At 42.2% G+C, this 19,927-nt stretch overlaps 1 pseudogene; it reads right to left on the bottom strand.

The window, feature by feature from the left end:
* Window positions 1-17,992: 17,992 nt before the first annotated feature.
* Window positions 17,993-19,232, bottom strand: LOC133765223 (5'-AMP-activated protein kinase subunit gamma-1-like; annotated as a pseudogene).
* Between the last annotated feature and the right edge of the window lie 695 nt (window positions 19,233-19,927).

Here is a 19,927-nt window from a genome sequence, read left to right as displayed (position 1 = left end):
CTGTAGAACTTGTCTTCAAACAGTACTTTATACTTCATGTGTGTGCATGAGTGTAAACTGTTGAAATCTTTACTTAATACAGAGTTGGGCTTCTGTATATAAAGAGAAGTAAAAATTAATATTAATAAAGAATGGCATGGAAGAAGTAGCAGGAGCTTGGATGGAATTGGGAGGTGGGAGGGTGGGTATGGGGGCAAGAACTTCTATATTCCTAAAGATGTACCTATGAAATTTGTATTCATTAAATAAAATCTTAAAAAATTCACAGTATTCATACCACACAAAATACTGGATGATGAGTGCATTATGAACACACTGATGCTAGAGAAGAGCACCGGAGATGGTCATCTATGCAATCATCCCACTAAAAATATAAATTATAATTGTGACAGCTGCTATGAAAGGGGAACTGGGCCTGGCTTTGTGGTATAGGGAGTTAAGCTTCAACTTGCAGCACTGGCACCCCATATGAGTGCTGGTTTGAGTAGCAGTTGTTCCACTTCTGATCCAGCTCCTTCCTAATATGCCTTAGAAAGCAGAAGAGAATGGCCCAGGTTTTTTGCCCCTATGCCCATGTGGGAGACCAGAAAGAAATATTACTATGCTCCTAAGTCTGCATATATTATATACATGAAAAATGTATGTTTACTTAACACTTTTTATTAGACTTTATTTAAGGTAAATAAAATTCATGTATTTCTCATGTACAGATTAAGAACGTAGTGAGACTTCCCACCCTACCCTTCTTCCCATCCACTTTCCCACCCTTTCTCCTCCTTTCTCTATTATTCCCAAGAATTGTATCTATATTGCATTTGTTAGGGCTAAATAAAAATATGGGGCTGGTGCTGTGGCGCGGTGGGTTAACACCCTGGCCTGAAGTGCCAGCATCCCATATGGGCATTGTTTGAGACCTGGCTGCTCCACTTCCAATCCAGCTCTCTGCTATGGCCTGAGAAAGCAGTAGAAGATGGCCCAAGTCCTTGGGCCCCTGCACCCATGTGGGAGACCTGGAAGAAGCTCCTGGCTCCTGGCTTCAGATCGGCATAGCTCCAGCCATTGCAGCCAATTGGGGTGTGAACCAGTGGATGGAAGACCTCTCTCTCTATGCCTCTCCTCTCTGTGTAACTCTGACTCTCAAATAAATAAACAAATCTTTTTTAAAAAAAGACTAAATAAAAATGAAATAAAACTCTTAAAAAAAGAAAAGGTGTGCTGAGTCACAAGAAGGATTTCAAAAACAAAAAGGGAACCAGCTTACAAACAAAACACTACAATGTTCTATTGTTTAGTGATGATTTGTTTTCCTTCTTTGAAGTTTAGTTTCCTGGCTAAACCTAATTTTATTTTCCTGATCTGAATCTAATTGCTTCAGTTTAATCATAGAAAATAAGCACAATACATAGGAATATATCATTCATATGTTCTTAAATGTTAAGTGAATGTTATTATTATGTAAAATTCCAACTTGTCCCAATGGCTGCATTAAATGCAAGAAAAAATTTCTAAAGAGTGATGGAGACTGGTTAAACCATTCCTGGAGTTTTTTGTTTTTTGTGATCACTTCTTGTTTCCCATCAACTAAACACAATTGACCTAAATTTTAAAATACCTGATATTTATTAATTTACAAAGCTTAATTACATATCCAAGGACATAAGAAAATATTATACATTCACAATGAGAGATAAGGACATTTTCCATCTGCAGACATGCAACAGCTTCCATATGTTGTCATATATAATTTGTAGCAGGTCAAAGGGTATACAGAAATACAGATTCATAGCAGTTAACAACTCAAAGAGCTCTTCTTTCCAACGAGATTTAGATGCATTAAAAAAAATACAAATTCTCTGATCTCTGTCAAGGACATTACTTGTCAAATGTTCAGCCATTACAATAATTTTCAATCTTTTCTAAAATCCATGATGAACACTATATTGGTTATGCACCAAGTAGAATCAAAACAAAACCATAAACAAAGGTAGAACCTTGGACCCAACAATACCTGCAGCTCTACTCATTAAGTCACCTCTGCCAAGAGATCTCTATTGATTTATCATGGCTCCTATAATGAGCTCAAAGGAAATGACTGCCACTTGGGATGCAGCCTGAATTAATTTATATATTGTTTGGATATTGTGGTTTGTAGTAATGACCAATCTCCACACAACTCAGCCACAGAAAAAAGAAATGTATATTTTAAAGAAGAAAGAGGTAAAAGGAAATCAATAAAATTTGCCCAATTCTAACACAATGTTATTTATGGTGGGCTACTAAAAAAGAAGCAAAAGCCATCATACATATAAATTATCCAACAAAAGGTGGAAATAAATTATGACAATTTTTAATTAATATAAATATGTCTCAAGTTAAAAGAGACTACCAAAGCCTTTCCAAACGAATGTGAAGACTCTAGCCATAGCTCTGTTCAAAAAGGAGACGCCTAACACATGAGGGCACCAACAAGTGCAAGTAATGTTCAAAACTAGATGCTAAGCTGTTGCAGTGACACATGAATTTAGGTGGCTGTGTTAGTATCAGAATTTTTGTGAATAAACAAGTTCAGTGTCATGTATTTATCATAAATTGATTGCTGACAGAGGTTCCAAGACCATTCAATGTGGATAGCAAGTTTATTCTATAAGTGGGGTTGGGAAAACTGGATATCCACATGCAGAAGAATAAATTTAGATTTGCATTTCCTAGCACATTCAAAAATCAATTCAAAACACCCTGATGACTAAAACATAGTACCAGAAACAGCCAAAGTACTAGAAGAAAACAGAAAAAGCTCCATGACATTGGTCTGGGAAATGATTTCTTGGCAATGAACCCAAAGGTAAGCAAAAACAGACTCTGTGTTTATGTCAAACTATAAAGCTTCTGGACAGCAAAGAAAACAATTCAGAGAAGAAACAACCTATGGAAAGGAGAAAATATTTTCAAACCATGTACATAAGAAATGAATATATAAAATATATAAGAAACTGAAATTTGAAAAATAAAAAAATAAAATAATTAAAAAAAATGGAGCCGGCGCCATGGCTCACTTGGTTAATCCTCTGCCTGTGGCACCGGCATCCCATATGGGTGCAGGGTTCTAATCCTAGTTGCTCCTCTTCCAGTCCAGCTCTCTGCTGTGGCCCAGGAAGGCAGTAGAGGATGGCCCAGGTGCTTGGGCCCTGCACCCACATGGGAGACCAGGAGGAAGCACCTGGCTCCTGGCTTTGGATTGGCGTAGCTCTGGCCATGGCAGCCATTTGGGGGAGTGAACCAACTGAAGGAAGACCTTTCTCTCTCTCTCTCACTGTCTAACTCTACCTGTCAAATAAAAAATAAATAAAAAGTAAAAAAAAAAAAACTGAAACAACTCAATAGTGAGAAAGCAATCAGATAAAAAAGATAAATAACTTGAACAGATATTTCTCAAAAGATACACAAATGGAAATCAGGTATATATGAAAGGATGCCTAGCATCTCTAATCTCGAGAGAAATTCACATTAACACTACAATTAAAATCACCTCTCAAGACTGGCACTGTGAAGTGGCAGGTAAAGCTGCCACCTGCAGTTCGAGTCCCTACTACTCCACTTCCGATCCAGCTCTCTGCTATGGTCTGGGAAAGCACCCACGAGGGAGACTCAGAGGAAGCCCCTGGGTCCTGGCTTCAGATCAGCATAGCTCCAGCTGTTGTGGCCATCTGGGGAGTGAAGCAGCGGATGGAAGACCTCTCTCTTTCCCACCCCTCTCTCTCTCTGCAACTCTGCCTTTCAAATAAATAAATCTTTTAAAAATCACCTCACAACTGCTAGAATAGCTATTATCTTTACATTTTTGTTTGATTTCACTGTATTGGGAAGACAGAGAAACAGAGACAAAGTGTGTGTGTGTGTGTGAGAGAGAGAGAGAGAGAGAGGGAGAGAGGGAGAGAGAGAGAGAGAGAGAGAGAGAGAGACTGACTTTCCATCTGCTGCTTCACTCTCTAAATGCTGACAACCAATAGGGTTGGGCTGTGGCCAGGAACCTGAAATTCAATGTGGGTCTTCCATGTAGGTGCAGCACACAACTACTTGTCATTACCTGTTGCCTCCCAGGATGCACATCAGCAGGAGGCTGGATCCAAGGCAGGCCTGGGACTCAAACCCTAGGAATGCAATATTGGATGTGGGCATCTCAAGCAGTATCTTCAAGGCTGAGCCAAACATCCACCCCAGGATGGCTATTCTCAAATAGACGAAAGAAAATCAAGTGTTGGTGAGGATGTAGAGAAATGAGACCCTTCTATATTCATTCATTTACTAGTTATTTGAAAAAAAGAGAAGAGATTCTTATCCCCTGGTTCAATCTGCAAATGCCCTCTTTAAGAAGTTCTGGGAAAAGCTAGGTGCCCAGAACTCAATCTGAGTCTCCCACATGGGTAGCAGGACCCAAGCACTTGAGCCATCCTCCCAGAATACACAGGAGCAGGAAGCTTGAATTGGGAAACAGCTGGGACTTCAACCCAACTAATCCTGAGATGTGTGCATGCCAAGTTGCATCTTACCTCCTGCACCAAATGCTTCCCTTGAGTTGAAACACTAACACATTGTTGGTTAGAATGTAAATTAATGCCAGCATTATAGAAGACAGGATGTCTGCTCCTCGAAATATTCAAAATAGAAATACCATACGATCAAGCAACACAACTACTAGATCTCTATCTAAAGGAAATGAAATCTGTGGGTCAAAGATGTCTGCATTGCCATGTTCATTGCAGCATGATTTACAATATGCAAGATTGAGTCAAACTGAGTGTCTATCAATTGCTGAGTGGATGAAAAAAGAGTGTATATGTTGTACATGCTGGAATCCTACTTAGGATTATTAAAGAAGGGAATACTCTAATTTGCAACAACATGGATGAACCTGGAGAAGTGAAATAACTCAGGCACAGAAAAAGCAATACTCCATGATCTCACGTAGATGTGGGACCTTAAAAATTAAATTTATAGAAAAAGAGTAAAATAAAATGGAGGCTATCTGAGGCTGTGGGGTAGAGGAATTAGAGAATTGTCAAAGTGTCCAAAATTTCAATGAGACAAGAGGACTAATGTCAAGACATTCATTGTATGGAATGCGTGTATTAATAGCTAATAACAATATATTGTATGTTTTGATACTGCTAAGAGTAGAGTTTCAATGTTTTACTACAAAAAAAGAAAAAAATATGTGCAGTCACAAAATACATACCAAAATATTATCTTGTATGCCATAAACATAAAATCAACTAATAATATTAAACTAATAATAATAATAATTTAATAATATTAAATATTAAATCTGGATCCACTTCTAATTACATATGCACATATATGTACATATATACAGTATTGAACCTGTATCAACTTCAAATATAGCTGATACACTTACAAAGAAAAATGGTAGAAAACCAGGAAGTGGACCCATTCTCAATTATAGAGAGGGATTTTAATATACCTTTCTTGGATATTTATGGACTAAGCAAACAAAGAAATAAATGGGCTTAATCAAGTAGTAAGCCTGCTCTCGTGGGCACATACAGGAGCCAACAAAGAGAGAGCGCATTCACTTCACAGGTACCCGTATCTGTCCTTAAAGCAGTGCTCAGCAATGGAAAGGCAATGAATATGATGCAAAGGTCATTCTCTGAGCAGAGGCAATAAAATCATCTCCCAAAGTCTACATATTGGAACTTAAAGACCATACTTTGAAATGATTCTCAAGTTATGTGGGAACACTTAATACAAGTCAGAATACAAATGGACAGTGATGAAATTCCACATTTCAGCACTTGTGCCATGGTGCTAAGGTAGTAGTAGAGAAATCTTTGGAATATTTTTATATATACTGTGCAAATATGAGTATCAGTAGAGCAGAGTGGTGGGGTGGTGCTGCATCAGGTTAAGTAACCACTTGAGACAGACACATCCCATGTCTGAGTGCCTATTGAAACTTTATGCTACTCTGCCTCTGATCCAGCTTCCTGCTAATGCATCCTGGGGGCAGGGCAAGGGCAATGGATGATGGCTCAAGTCTTTGGGCCCTTTCCACCTTTGTGGGAGACCCAGATGGAGTTCTGGGACCCTGGTTTATGCCTGGCCAAGCCCAGGCTGTTGAGGTCACTTAGGGAGTGAAAGATCTCTTTCTTCTCAAAGAAACTAAAATGGATGAAATGCTCCAATGAAGGACAGAAATCAGTTGATACTTAGAAACATCACCCACACACCAAATCAAGCTATACACATTTAGACATGTTAGTGCAAATATGAAGCAACTGCAAGTCTCATACACTGCCACTAACAGCAGAAACTGGTATCAACCACTTTGAAAATGTCATAGCAAATTCCAGGAAATCTGCCCTTTGAAAAATATACATATCTCTAACCCAAGGAGATCCCAATTGTGCAGTTAACAAATGTTCTGATAATTCTCAGAAATTCTTACTGTAGGAGCATCTCACATTTTCTGCACTAAAATTTCTTGTTTACAGTCACAAACATTTCCTGAATGCCATTGATCAATAAAGAACTGCCCAGTGCGCCAGGAAGACACAATTATGAACAAGGCAGAGTCTGCCATACAGGGACTCATGGATGACATCAGGGACCAGAAGTATTTACTAAGGCATATGATGAAAACTAAATTGGAAATACAGATGAGTTTGCTCAGAGGTATGAACATGGGGATAATTTCCCACGAGGGGGGTGATGTTCACGGAAGGCCTTGCAGGGGTGAATATGAGATTTCTTTGCAAAGAGATTTAGGGGGGAAGTGGAGATTGAGTTTGCACAGCATCACAAAAGGCTCAGGGATAAGGAAGTGCACGGTATATCTGAAGGGCATGTGTAGTGACCTAGGAAGCAGCGGGGAAAGCGAATCGGGGCTAAATATCACAATCTATGTGGTCCCAGCAGGAGTCAACTGGGCGCTTGGAATTCCCAGCACCTCAAGCTGTTTTCAGTTCGCTGAAAGACATGACGGACATCCGTGGGACATTGTGGACCTATTTCAAGCGGCGGAGTTAACGAGTTAACCTGCTTAGACATCACAGGAAACCCCTACTCTTTCCACCGCAATGCTGCAGGCTGCCTGCCTAAGGCGACTGCCGGAGCCTGAGGGGAGAAACGTGAGGGGCCTGTGCCTGTGGGGCCCCATGCAACAGCGGAGGGTGCAGCCCTCCACGGCGCAAGGGCGTCTCCTTACTTGGGTTTTTCACTTCATCACCACTGGCTGTCACCTGCTGCTTCCCAGGGTGAGCAGGAGCAGGACGCTAGTCAGAAGGGGACCGGACCCACAGCTGGAGAGGAGGCCCTGGGAGGCTGGGCGCCCACGCGGGAGGCCGTTGGCCCAACTGCCACCTTACCCGCCGCTGCAGCAAGCCCCGCCCCTCCGCGCTCCTCTTAAAGCAAAGTTCCAATACCAAAGTGCGTTCCTGTCCCGCCCCATCCCCAGTGTCCCCGCAACAAAGACGTTTCTCCAACATCCCGGCTCACACGCCTTCCTCCAGCGTCCCTCCAGCCCTCCTGTTTTCCCCAACCTCCATTCCCCTAAAACGCTGTCTGATGCCGCACTCTGCAGGTCGGCAGGGTCCTCCAGGGTCCCAGCGGCTCCGCTGCCCCTCTGTACCTCTCCCTGGCCTGGCGTGGTGGGGAAGCTAGGGGAAGCCCAAAAGCTGTCACCCTTCCCCGCCGCACCCACCCAAGCCTCCCCCTAGTGACAGCGGTCAGCGTTTGTCCCCATCCCATGCCCTGGATGGGCCTGCGAATCTCCTTGTCCTCGCTTTTCTGCTAAGGGCTGTGCCGCCCAAAGGAAGGCTCTGGCCTGAGGGTTGTGGGGAGCTCCAAACGGACGCATGGGGGCTGGGGGGAGGAGGGGCACCGTAGCGACAGAACCGAGGACTAGCTGGTACCACGCGTCCACAGAGACCTCGGAGGCCAGTTCTCCGGGATTCGTGGTCAAACGCCGCGGCAGCGGCCGCTGAAGACAAGGCAGAAGAAGCCTGAACCTTTGGAGGCAGCTGCTCAGTGCGCAGCCGGGGCACGGGAGTGTACTGCTTTCCTGGGCGTTGGGGACAGATTGGGATTGCAGCAGAGGAACAAGAAGGGCAGAGTGTGGAAAGCATAGCGGGCGAGTCGCCTGGACCTTGAGAATCTGGTGAGAAACTGGGACGCGGGTGCACATCCTGTGCTCAGACTCTGTCTGACTCCTGGACACAGCCCTTTAGCCAAAGGGCCCAAACCCGGCCACCACCTGCTTGGGATAGTGATCATCAGGTAGCCAGTGGTAGCCAGTGCTGGCCGTCTCGGCCAGGACAGTGACACACATGGTTTACCCTCCAATTTCCCAATATAGGTAAATGGTCCTTTTGACTGAAGCCCAGAGAGCTCACCTTATTATCAATTCTTAAGCATTATACACAAGTGAACTATTCGTGGACTATATATTTCCTTTTCCCTTAAGAATTAATAGTGGGCCACCACTGTGGTGCAGTGGGTTAACACCCTGGCCTGAAGCGCCGGCATCCCATATGGACTCTGGTTAGAGTCCCGGCTGCTCCACTTATTATCCAGCTCTCTGCCATGGCCTGGGAAAGCAGTAAAAGATGGCCCAAGTCCTTGGGCCCCTGCACCCACATGGGAGACCCGGAAGAAGCTCCTGGCTACTGGCTCAGCTCCGGCTGTTGCGGCCATCTGGGGAGTGAACCAGCAGGTGGAAGACCTCTCTCTCTGCCTCTACTTCTACCTCGCTCTGTAACTCTGTTTTTCAAATAAAATAAAATAAATCTTTTTTTTTAAAAAAAGAATTAGTAGTAGCCTTTATCTTAGCTTAGTCCTTTAGTCTGCCCACTGTTTATTTATTTATGATTCTTTATTTTTTTTTTTTTAAATTTGAGAGGCAGAATTGAGAAAGAGACAGAGACAGAGACAGAGACAGAGAAGGTCTCCCATACACTGGTTCACTCCCCAAATGGATGCAACAGCCAGAGCTGAGCTGAACCAAAGTCAAGAGCCAGGAGTTTCCTCCAGGTCTCACACCTGGCTGCAGGGGCCCAAGGACCTGGGCCATTTTCTGCTTTCCCAGGCCATAAGCAGAAAGCTGGACTGGAAAAAGAGCAGCTGCACACCAACCTATGCGACAGGCAGAGGCCTAGCTAACCATGCCACAGCGTTCGTCCCTATGCATGATCCATGATAGCAGGGTAAATCTCTTCCTTTAAAAAAATAGTGTTTTTAAGAGGCAGACACACAGAGATGGTCAGATAGAGCTTGTATCCACTGAGTCACCTCCCCAAATGCCCCACAGTGAGGATGGTGTGGAGCGAAGCCTGGAGCTGAGAACTCAATCGAGGTTTCCCATGTGGGTGGTAGGGACACAGTCATGTGGGCCACCACCAACCTGTCCCAGCATCTGCATCATCAGAAAGCTGTAATCAGGACCTAGAGTCAAGGGTCAAACCCAAGTACATCCAACATGGACCTTGGAGGTCTTAACTTGTAGGTCAAATGCCCACTCCTCTTCTGCAGTAGATAAGCCTTCAGTCTGGCTCCCTGTATAAACACTCTCTCCTTTCATGGCACTCTCTTTCTGTTGGGACTGGATGTTCTCTAGGGATGAGGAACAACTCCAGACCTAAAATTTCCTTTACCCCTTTGTGTTAGGTTCCCTTTTCTCTTGATCCTACCTCCCATTGTGAAGGTTACCTCCCATTGTGAAGAGAACTTTTTCTAGAAGCTTCCTGAGAAAGGATTAAACAATTCTTGAATACCTGTATATGATTATATTTTACTCTTACATTGACTAGTTGGTTGGGAATTTCATTCTAATTAGAAAATTATTTCCCCAGGGACTATGAAGATTGAGTCATTGTCTCCTAGCTTCCAAAGTGAGTGATGAGAAGTTCACTAATTTTGTTGGTGCTCACAATCTTGTTTATGAACAGTCTTCTCTTTCTGGAAGATTTTAGGTGCTTGTCATCACCAATGGTGTCTGAAAACCCTTGATGCTGTCTTGATGATGTGCCGCACTGCCAGCTTTTTTCCTTTATTGCATGTGACGCTCACTGGGCTCTGCAGCCTTCGTTGCCAAGGAAGCTCCAGGAAATCACTATTGTTGTTTCCTGCTGAATTCTCATCACCTAGCACCAGGCCTGGCACACAGTAAGTACCCAATACAAAGTGAATAAACAACCTCACAGCTAGGTGAATAGGGGTGTTTTGGGGTAATTGTTCTTTTCTAATTTCCTCCCTATTTCTCTTCCACTCACAGGGACACCATCAGTTTTCCTATTTTCTTATAGCCTTCCAGTTTTACTTCAGGTCTCTCTGTTTTACTTGATGCAAGATTTCATTGACTTCATTTTTGAAATTTTTGGTGCATTTATAATTTCTATAATAATGTGTTTAAATATCCAATATTTCTCCTTTGATTTCCTATATGCTACTTATTTACAAAATGGAATATATAGTATTTCTTGTTTTAAGGATATATAGTATCTTTTATCCTTTTAAAAATATTTAAATTTTAAAAATTATTTATCTGAAAAGTAGAGTTGCAGAGAGAGAGAGAGAGAGAGAGAGAGAATGAATCTTCGATCCGCTGGTTCATTCCCCAAATGGCAACAACGGCTGTGCCTGAACTAGACCAAAGCTGGGACCCAGGAACTCCATCTTGCTCTCCCATATAGGTGGCAGAGGCCCAAGCACTCCAACCGTTTTCTGCTGCTTTCCCAGGTGCATGAGCAGGGAGCTGGATCAGAAGTGGAGCAGCAGAGACTGTAATGGTGATGTTGCAGGCAGCAGCTTAACCCTCTGTGCCACAATGCCAGCCCCTTTATTTACTTGAGAGGCAAACTGACAGAGAGAGACTGGAGATGGAGATGGGGATGGGGATGGGGATGGAGATGTGCCAGTTCACTCTCTAAATATGCACAACAGCCAAGGCTTGACCAGGCCAAAGCCAGGATCCAGGCACTCCATCTGAGTCTCCTAAGTACGTGGCAGGAACCTAAATAGTTCAGCCTCCATTTGCTGCCTCCTAGGCACATTAGCAGGAGGCTGGATCAGAAGCAGAGGCAGAACTTGACCCCAGACTCTGCAATACGATATGTAGGTGTTACAAGCAGCAGCTTAACACACTAGGCCATAATATCAGCCCCACATCTTTTATCTTTGAGTATATTATGATATTTGCTTGCTTTTTTGCTTTTATTTTCTAAAAATTTATGTACAAAGCAGATCAGTTTAATTCTTCTTGGTTTCCCACTTTGGGAGTTTATAGTTCAGTTTTCTCTGTTCAGCTAGGTTGCTCACCAAACATTCATCTGCTTTCTTTACTCTCTGCTGTAATCTTTCTTTTCTATGTCCTGCAACTTTGTACCTTCTAAAGATTGCTTCCTTGCTATTTTAGAGGAGTTGTGAGAGGGACTGGTGGTAAGTCTATGTTTCAGCCTATTAATTTCGCAAGAATGTCACACTAAACTTTAAATTAGAGAATTTAGAATTAGGCTGCTTTCTCATAAATATTTGAGCACAACATGGAAAAATATTCTTCAAGTACCATGAATTATGTGAATGGTGTTTTTTTTTTATTTTTGAGAATAAAGTAGAATCTCAGTAAACTGTCCTACAATTGCAAATATTTGTTTTAGAGGTGTAAATGAACCTCCTGGATATTTTTTAAATATTCTAGGGAAATTTTTGAGTATTTAGATAAATTTTCATGGCAACATTTTCAAAAATCCCCAAGACAAAGTAAAACTTAAGGCTTATCTACCTGAAATGAGAAGAGGGAAGAAAACACAGTATCTTTAAATATTATTCTTCCATAGGGTGAGCATTTGGCACATCAGTTAAAAGGCCACTTGGAGTACCCACATCCCATTAGGGAGTGCTTAGGTTTGTCAAGGCCCCACTCTCAATCCCAGATTCATACTAATGCATACCCTGGGAGGCAGCAGGTTATGGTTCAAGTTGTATAGTTCCTGCTACCCCACCCATGTAGCAGACGAGGACTGAGTTCCTGGCTCCTGGTTTTGGCCTGGCCCAGTCCTGGCTATTGCCAGCATTTGGGGAACGAAATAGTGGATAGGAGATCTCTGTATCTTTCTCTGCCTCTCTGTATTAAAAATATTTTTTGGGGGGGAGAGCAGTCATTTAGCTTAGTGAATAAGATATCCATGTCCCACATAAGGACACCTGGGTTCAACTTCTAGCTCCAGATATTTTTTTTTTAAAATATTTATTTATCTGAGAGGCAGAGAGAGGGAGAGAGGCAGAGAGAGGGAGAGAGAGGGAGAGAGAGGGAGAGATCTTCCATCCATTGCTTACTTCCCAAATAGCTGCAAAAACAAGCGCTGGTCCAGGCCAAAGCCAAGAGCTTCCTCTGGATCTCCCACATGGGTGCCAGGGGCCCAGGGGCCCAGGGACTTGGTTCATCTTCTGATACCTTCCCAGGCACATCAGCTGGATCAGAAATGGAGCAAACAGGACTCGAACCAGAACCCATATGGGATGTCGGCCCTGCAGGCCCCAGCTTAATCTGCCCGGCCCCAGCCCTGGCACTTGGTTCCAGCTTCTGACCAACACAAACTCTGGAACATGATGATGATTGCCTAAGTAATTGGGGTTCCTGCCACCCATGTGGAGACCTGGATTGTGTTCCTGGCTCCTGGTTTCTGCCATCCCTCACCAACTTTGCCTGTTGCAGCCATTTGGGAAGTAAACCAGCAGATGAGCAGATGGTAGATCTCTCTCATTCTCTCTCTCTCTCTCTCTCTCTCTCTCTCTATATATATATATATATATATACATATATATCTCTCCCCCTATCTCTCTCCCCCTATCTATCTATCTATCTATCTCCCCCTATCTATCTATCTATATCTCTCCCCCTATCTATCTATCTCTCTCCCTCTATCTATCTCTCTCTCTCTCTCTCTCTCCCCCATCTATCTCTCTCCCCCATCTATCTATCTCTCTCCCCCTATCTATCTCTCTCTCCCTTCCTCTCTCTCCCTTCCTCTATCTCTCTCCTTTCCTCTATCTCTCTCCCTTCCTCTATCTCTCTTCCTCTGAAATAAAAATGTTAAGGTATTATGCTTCCATGTGTGTGTTTCACCCTGAAACAACTCAAAGTCCTTGTCAGTAGTGCTTTTCATCTCAGATTGGATGCTTACACTGCAGATCATTTTGCTGCCTCTGGGAGGAGCTGTCTGCAAAGAGTTTAATGAATCAGCTGTTACCGCTAATACACTGACAATGAAAGGAGTCATTGTTCAGACTCATTGTCTGCTAGAAGTACAAATGATAAAGTTTAGGTGAAAATTGTTTTTTCTCATTAACCTGAAGTCCTCAGTTCTAAGGCAGTGGTCTTTCACTTTTTAAACAATTTGTTTTGAAGCAGTTGATTGATGTACATATAGAATATTAAAAAGCCAAGTTGCATTGAAGATTTTAAAAAGATATGTTCCCTCCACCTCTTTCACCCCTCTTAGCCATGAGTTCAGTTGCTGACATGCATATTTCTAGAAGAATTGACACATATAGCCATCTTTTGATTAATCAATTTTAGATATTAACTGACTTCTGTGTTAGTTCAGATCTTCCAAGAGCCAGCTACAAAAGCCAGATATTTATTAGGAAAGTCCCCTTGAGAAGAAATGGAGACACAAGTGGGGACACAGTGTAAGAGCTGACAGATTGTCATGCAGGATGTCTCACCAAGGACAGGAGACAGAGAAGGGAGGAGGGTGGGGTAGAATCAATTTGGGCTGCAGAGCAGTTCTAAGGGAATATTTGCAAAGCTGTTAATAAGTCCTCAAGCCTCAGTCTCCCTTCTGAGGCCGCCACTGTGTCCCAGGGACTGACCTACCACAGTATACCTTTTGCTCCTCGTCATTTGCTGAGGATGGCCCATAGCTAAGCATGGCCTCTGTGTGAGAGTGGTGATGGATTTCACAGTGCAATGGGCCCTTTGGCCACTTATGCCCCTGCAGTTGGATATCTGAGAAAGGGCATTCTCATGCCTGCTGCCACTTGCAATATGATAGCAGAGGGTTTCACTTACTTTACACAGACCCCTCCCTTTATTGTTCCCTCCAATATAATTATATGCACATTTGGGTTACATCCATATTCACTGCTTTCATTATTAGGTTAGTGTAATTTTGCTCATATCTGAGCCAGATAATACACAAAATTACATTTATCAAATAATTTGGTCCTAAGGATGTTAATTGCCTCTATTTCTCTATTTTTCTTTGACTTGATAGAGAAAATTTTCTACAATTTTCCCTAACTCTGTAAAATATCACTCATTATAAATTTCCATTGTGTCAAATTTATATCAAACCTGCTAAGTTTAGAAGTGAGCTGATAAATACTTAACTACCAACTCTCCCAGAGTTGGGGTAACATACTGTCTTTTGTTTTATAGAGAGAGATCTTCTATCCCCTGGTTCACTTCCCAGATTCCCACAACATTTGAAGACAAGCCAGGCCAAACCCAGGATCCAGAACCCAATCTGGATCTCCCATGTGGATGGCAGGGACTCAGCTCTATGAGCCATCATTGCTGCCATCCTGGGAGTGCATTAGCAGGAAGCTAGAATCAGAAACAGAGCCATAACTCAAATCCAAGCCCTGAGATATGGGATGTGGGAAACTCAAGTGGGGACAACCTTGGCAACAAATAGCTACTCTTCTATTTTTTCATGGTGTAAAACATTCCTACAATCATAGGTTACAAGGTATTCATGTGATGTCACTGAATGTGGCATTGGGAAAAGAGATGCACAGTGGGTTCTGTGAGCCATGCACAAACAGGCTGTCTCTTACCACAGGACAAACAAGTTCATGCTCTTGTACCTACTGAGATAATGCCTTGGGACCGCTGTTCCTCCTGCTCCAATGGGAACTTCTCATCCTTCACATCTGTTGGAATCTCAACTGTTCCTGCATTTCTTTGTTTTTCTTTCAAGTCTTGCATCTGATGTGATGCAACATATCCTCCGGTTACTTCTGATAGAGGCTGTACAAGAGGCAAGAGGCTTCCAGTTCTACTCAGTGTTACATTTGCAAGCTTGCATCCTGGTATCCTTCTATTGCTTTGGTCAGTTTCTTGGAAGTCTAATTCAAAACTTGTATCTCCCTAGAATTTTGAACAATGCTATTGAAAAGTCTGATATCATTATCTCTAAAATCTGTTGAATGTGACACTTATTCTATCTATAATTTTTTTCCTATCTTTGTTGATCTGCATTTCCTTAAGAATTTACTCAGGTAAACATCTTATCACCATGGCAGTGTTTCAATCTGGACAGTCATATATAAATATAATAGTCCTTTCAAGAAGAGCAGCCATTTTCATCTATTGTAGATATCCTCCTATGGCCTTATTGATACTTTCCTCCTTTCATATTTTTATTTATATTTTGATTTTTCTAACCCTTCTATAAGACATATATGGGTATCTTAGATTTTTAGAAATACTTTTCTTATTTCTTTTTTTTTTTCCTTTTGTCCCTTTTTCTAGTTATTTCCTCAACTTTACCTGGCAAAGTTTCCACATCCTTTTTTTTTCCTATTACTCATTTGTAATTTTCAAAAATTTTGTTTTATTCTCTGATAAGACATTAGGAACAAATGACTACAATAGAATTAAATCCCTAAGGATATCAATCATAGTGTCATGGTCTCATTGAAGTTTTCTCCTTCATTGTTTCTTCTTTCAAAAACTTTCTTCGTTAGTTCTTCAAAACTTGTTTGTGATCTTTCTCATCCTTGTGGGAGACCTGTTTTAAATACCCAGCAATTTTTGCATGGCCAAGCTCTAAAATATTGATTGGAAGTTCTGGAGGCAGGTAAAGGACTTCCATCAGCACATGTCTGGAGGACCAGAGGAGTTTTCCAGTTTGGATGCCCAAAGGTTAGAATCTGTAGATCTTTTCTCTTGAGTAGTTTAGCTTCTCATACAGCTGCTAATCCCCTGCCTAGAGACAGCAGTTTCAGTGCTGGCATTTGGAGAACATCGAGGGAAGTGACTCTCTTCTACTTTGTTTATAACAGTCTTAGAGACTTTTGTTTAAACATTAATTGGGGGCTTACTTTGTAATAGGTACTGAGAGATATTTGGTAACCTTAAGTAGGCCGGCGCCGTGGCTTAACAGGCTAATCCTCCGCCTTGCGGCGCCGGCACACCGGGTTCTAGTCCCGGTCGGGGCACTGATCCTGTCCCGGTTGCCCCTCTTCCAGGCCAGCTCTCTGCTGTGGCCCGGGAGTGCAGTGGAGGATGGCCCAAGTGCTTGGGCCCTGCACCCGCATGGGAGACCAGGAGAAGCACCTGGCTCCTGCCATCGGAACAGCGCGGTGCGCCGGCCGCAGCGGCCATTGGAGGGTGAACCAACGGCAAAAAGGAAGACCTTTCTCTCTGTCTCTCTCTCTCACTATCCACTCTGCCTATCAAAAAATAAAAAATAAAAAAATAAAAATAAAAATAAAAAAAAGAAGGAAGGGTGATGCTACTGCAAAGTTTGCAAGCTCATGAGCTGGCCCTGTATTCAACTCACTGACACATTAGGAAGGTAGAAAAAGAACCTAACAGGTTGTAAAACCATCTACTTCACAGCACCTGGGTGTTTGGCACCATCTCAACAAAATAGTTCGTTGAATTTTCCTCTGGTCACTGACTTGAAGCCTATCAACTTAACCTTTTGTTGTATTTCATACAAGCTCTACATCTTGGAACTTTATCTTTAAAATAAGACTCATGCTTTGTTACTATCTAATGATGACTGTGAAATTGATGGCCACTCTGTTTTTAAAAAGACTCCAGGGTGTTATTATTTACCTAACAAAAGGTCAAGAGTTACCTCAGCTTTGTTGAACACAGGGAGAACTTGTAATAAACTCATGCAGACACACAGAAAGAAAGTACCAAGAAGAAATTCATAAAAATCTACTTATGTTCTATTATTAGGAAGACTAACAAAGCATTAATTTGTAAACTTTCTTGCATACTAACAATAAATTAAAATGCCACTAATCCCCACCTTCCTGCATATTCCACATGGCTCCAAGTTCCTCATTTCATTTGACTTTTGCAAATAAAAATGTCATTGTTATGAAAAAGTCATGAATTGACAACTTGACAGGTGTATCATTTTGGTTGTTGGTACCTAGCCTTCCTGTGCACATCAAAAAGGCAGCTGAGTCTCTGGGAGGAAACTCCTCATATTCGCTGCTGTTTGCGCAGGCATTGGGTGACCACGATCACTACCCTTTTATGTTTACTGTCCTAGACTATGTGCTTTCTCAGTATTTCTTGCACAAAGCCTGAGATTGCAAAAGGGGAAATCTATGCTTTACTCAGAAGTTTACAGTTATGTATGGAGAAATTAGCACTTACTTTTTTTAATTCAAAAATTAGTAATTTCAGACCTTCAGAACTGTGGCATACAAGTATGGACTTCAACCAGTTTCTCCAAAAGGTAGTATCTTCTATAAACCATGCTACAATTACTAAAACTAAGGTGTTAACATTATTAATATTCTGTGACTAATGCTCTTCTTCCAATTTCACCAAATGTCCCACAGATTTTAAAACATCCAAATTGATTTGGTAATAAGATATAGTTGGTATAGTTTTGTTTGTTTCTGCCATGAAGAGAATCTTAGTTAATCTGATTTGCCATGAAAAGCAATAACTTTGTGGCTAACCAGCCTGCCCTCCTCTCCTGCCTTCCCAGTCCCTTTACAAGAACATATCACAGGAACCCCAGGGCCCTCCTGTCCACAATCCTCACTTGCATGATGGGAAATGCCACTAACTGGACTCAACCTCCTCTACATAGCACGAAAGAGGATGAGTAAGGATATCTCTACAAAGTATTCTGTTGTGCTATTATCTTAGGATAGAGTCATGGCAGAGACAGTCAGAGGCAAAGGTGGGTGAGGTCCTGGGATCGCTTAGAGATCAAAGTTTGCCAGATGGGGACAGTTCACAGATCACCGAGAAAGGAGCTATGTCTAAGAGAACAGGGGCTGAGTCATCTAGGCCAAAAGTTTTTCTCAGGTATGTATAAGGGTAAGGCAGCCAAACATCCATTAGCCTCCTTCCCTCTGAGCCTCCACCACTCCCGAGGGACAAGGGCAAGGGGCTGCTCAGCAGTGAACAGTCAGAATTCTCCCAAGGCTTCATCTGATTCCCAGAGCTTGTGCCAGGCAGTGAATGGACATATCCTCTGTATGACATCTCTCCTGTGAGTACTAGGGCCTGCAGGATGTCAGGTATTGATACAATACCCTTGGTCACATCTGGTGCACCACTGCAAGTCAGTGAACTCTGCTTCTGCCAGTCTGTTGATGATGGTCTCCAGAATCTCACGCAGGTCGCGCTTAAGAACAGCCTCATGGTACTGTGACCAAGGCTGCAGGGCTTTAGTCACAGACTCATCTAGGTTATTATAGATCTTTGCTGCTGCCAGAATGCTAAATTCAAATTTGGAGTAGATGTGACCCACAAGCCCTTTTTCATCTACCACTGGCAGGGCTGAAACTCAATACTGGATACAGATGCCCAGAGCCACAAAGATGGGGGTGTTTGTGTAGACCATAGCAATATTGGTATATGTGCTATTCTGTAGCTGTTCTAGAGATTTGGACATGGATTGCAGCTTGATGAGGTCGGAGATAAATTTGAGGATGCTCTTGTGGATGAGGACAAACAAGGTGTTGCCTACTTCCAGGCCAATAACTGGCAGTCTGTGGGTCTTGTTTAGAATTAATGAAGAGAGAGCATCAAACAAGCTGGCATTAGGAGAAATACAGACAAGTGGTTTGAAGGAATCTTGTAGGTACACTTCTCTCCAAGTTTCTATCTTAGGTTCTTCTAGCTCATAGATTTGTCCCAAGGTTGATTTATAGCAGCAGTGCAGGATATTGATGAAGTCAGCAACAATCAGCTTGCCCACAACTTTTCTTCTTACTATCCCACAAAGTGGAGCTGGCACACCATCAGTCATCCACACAAAGAAAGCCTTCTTCACTTGTAGGGAAGTGTCAAATACAATGGGTTTGGAGCTTTGGAGGATCAGGTCATAGCAGCGATGAGACTTCATGAAGTGAGTGTACATGCAATTGTTGCATTCTGGTGTGTCTTAAGTATGCTCATTTTCCAAGACTGGGCACCTATCTGAAGAAGTGACCATCTCCATTTGATGAGGTATCTGCTTGGTTTGTTCACTTTAGGAATGATAACATACAGTTTTTAATTTAAGATTTCCCTCTAAAATGTACCTACCACCAGTGATCACTTTGTGGTCTTAGAGAAAACACTGATGTTCTCATATTGAGGCTATCTCTAAAATAATCAGTTGTGTGCATAATGTTATAAAGATAAATTGGTAAATGAATGGACTGAATGTGTACCCCCAAAATTCATATATTGAAATCGTAATCCCCAAAGTGATATTAGGAGGTGGGCATTTGGAGCAGAGGATCCTCCTCATAGTAAGTAGTCATGAGGGTGTATTTTGAATCACTGTCATGTATACCACAATTTTGCTTATCCATTTCTCCATTGATAGACAATCTAGGACTGTTTCCACATTCTGGTTGTTGTGCTATGCAAGTGTCTATCGGAATCCTGTTTTCAACTCCTTAGATATCTACTCAAAAGTGAAAATACTGGGTCCTATGGTTGTTCTGTTTAGATGTCATGGTTATTTTAATGCTGTTTGTCACCTTCCTTGTATTTCGTTCATATCTGAGATGTCATCACTATGCTGTACTCTCTCTTTGCTTTAAGATATGTGAATTTCATAATTTTAGATAGTCTTATAAACACTGGGAATAAGAAAGCAGGTTAGATAGTAACTAATAAAAAGTAGCTGCATTATGTCAGCTTCAT

The sequence above is a fragment of the Lepus europaeus genome, chromosome 8 (genome assembly GCF_033115175.1).
Source record: "Lepus europaeus isolate LE1 chromosome 8, mLepTim1.pri, whole genome shotgun sequence".
Classification (NCBI taxonomy): Eukaryota; Metazoa; Chordata; class Mammalia; order Lagomorpha; family Leporidae; genus Lepus; species Lepus europaeus.
This window is presented reverse-complemented; position numbering and strand designations above follow the sequence as displayed.